At 52.7% G+C, this 2,007-nt stretch overlaps 1 protein-coding gene and 1 long non-coding RNA gene across 3 annotated transcripts in view; both read right to left on the bottom strand.

The window, feature by feature from the left end:
- LOC106726327 overlaps window positions 1-1,945 on the bottom strand; it is a 4,883-nt gene extending 2,938 nt beyond the window's left edge. Inside the window, exons 1-2 of one of the 2 annotated variants that reach the window (XR_001362383.1) lie at window positions 1,698-1,945; window positions 1,527-1,627 (exon numbers count right to left, since the gene is read on the bottom strand). This is a non-coding gene — a long non-coding RNA (uncharacterized LOC106726327). The remainder of the gene's footprint in view (window positions 1-1,526; window positions 1,628-1,697) is intronic. The other variant, XR_001362384.1, reaches the window with a different exon arrangement.
- The window catches only part of BCAN (brevican), a 33,888-nt gene that overhangs the window by 15,145 nt on the left and 16,736 nt on the right, over window positions 1-2,007 (bottom strand). The gene's annotated exons all lie outside the window — the stretch shown is intronic.

Here is a 2,007-nt window from a genome sequence, read left to right as displayed (position 1 = left end):
TTTTGAAGGTGGGAGAATGAAGGGAGAATATCTGAGGCTGAGGATCTGGCTGCCCTGGAACATAGAAGGTTCCCCACCCCCACCTCTAGGAATGGGAATCACCGATCAGAGAGGGTGGCCCTGGTTGTGTGGTTCTCACAGTCAGAGAGCTCTGCCACCCCACCCCACCTGCCAATCACACCAAACTTGGACCTTAGTCCCTTCTTGGTATCGCTAGGAGTCCTGAGAAAACTTAGGCATCCCTCATCAGGCACCAGACTCAGACCCAGGGATTCTCCATCCCACATCCTCACCCACCTCCACTCCATCTTCTCATCCTCCAGAGTAGGACACACCATTCCATCTCTAACCTCGAGAGCTCAGCAGTCTTCCTGTTCCTTCCCCTGATGCCACACCGCCCCTCACTCCAGCTCTCTCTCTCCGGCTCCAGCTTCGAGTTTCTCAAGCTGTTCAGGGAACTTTCCCCTTGTTACATTATCATTCCTCCCTGCCCGTGGTCCTCCATCTCCCTCATAGGCTTCATAGACCCAGTTCATCAGGCTGTGTGTGTGTGTGTGTGTGTGTGTGTGTGTGTGTGCGCGCACGCACAATGCTGAATTCCCACCAGCTGGCATCCAAGGTCCGCTCCATGGGAACCAAGCTTCAGTCTCAGCAGGATCAGCTGGGCTGCATAGGCCAGAGCTTGGGTCTCCACAGGAGGGAAGTTCTCAGCTACCCCCTTAGTGGCTGTGTGAGCACCAACAATTACCTACACAATACAGCCAGGCCTTCGAAGGGCCTGCAGGAGTAATTGCAGTAATGGTATAAATAGGCCTATTTACTGGGAGCACAAGTAATAATACAAGTTAGCAACATTACCAGATGAGCTATTGTAGCTCCTCCTAATATAAAATCTGAAATATAGACGATGCTTTTATCAATGGCAAAGTTAGTCATAACAGCACAGGCCCTGGTAATACTGTGGGTGGGTCTAGGGCAGGGGTCCTCAAACTTTTTAAACAGGGGGCCAGTTCACTGTCCCTCAGACCGTTGGAGGGCCGGACTATAGTTTTAAAAAAAAAACTATGAACAAATTCCTATGCACACTGCACATATCTTATTTTGAAGTAAAAAAACAAAATGGGAACAAATACAATATTTGTATTTGCATGTGGCCTGCGGGCCGTAGTTTGAGGACCCCTGGTCTAGGGTAATATCCCTTGATTTGACTGGTATTATCTGGAATAGAAGTAATGCAGGTTTGTTTTTTTTAATCTCACCCAAGGACCTGTTTCCATTGATTTTAGAGGGAGAGGAAGGGAGAGAGAAACATGGATTGGTTGCCTCCCGAACACCCCCACCGGGGAAAGAACCCACAACCTAGGTATGTGCCCTGACAGGGAGTCCAACCACAACCTTTTGTTGCTTGGGATGATGCTTCGACCAAATGAGCCACCCAGCCAGGGCAAAGTGATGATGACAACAAAATTGATGGCAAAGCTCTTGGTCCTCTTAGAACCATGTGGGCAGCGCTATTCTGAACATACCTGGGGGAAGAGAGTTCCAGCTCCTGGCCGTTCTAGGAAGGAAAGCAGGAGTGGTACCCACGTAGGGCCTCTTGGTAAACGCCTCCCAGGTATAACCTGAACTTTGAGAAAAATGCTGTTTACTAGATATTGCACTGATGAGGAACCCGATGTTCAGGGAGGTCAACTCACTTGACCAAGGTCACAACAAGTGCGTGCCAGGGTGGGATTCCAGCTCCAGCGGGCGCCGGGATCGCCCGCTACAGCGGCTCCTATCGGCTGTCCTGCGGCTACGGGAGGTGGAACCTCACTGCAAGGCAGCCGGGGGCTGATACCGTGACGAGGTCGGGGACAGCGCGCGCAGCAGGGAGGACGCGAGGACCTAGAGGGGCGTTCCCGTTAGCCGGCGGACTCCAGGGGGCTGCGGGTCCTAGGCAAGCAGCGGTGGGGGTGCGGGCGGGGGTGCCGGCGCAGAGAACGAGAGGGTGGCAGGGGCTGCAGG

Source organism: Myotis brandtii, unplaced genomic scaffold (assembly GCF_000412655.1).
Source record: "Myotis brandtii unplaced genomic scaffold, ASM41265v1 scaffold250, whole genome shotgun sequence".
Taxonomy (NCBI): Eukaryota; Metazoa; Chordata; class Mammalia; order Chiroptera; family Vespertilionidae; genus Myotis; species Myotis brandtii.
Note: the sequence above shows the minus strand (reverse complement) of the source record. Positions and strands in the feature narration are given on the sequence as shown.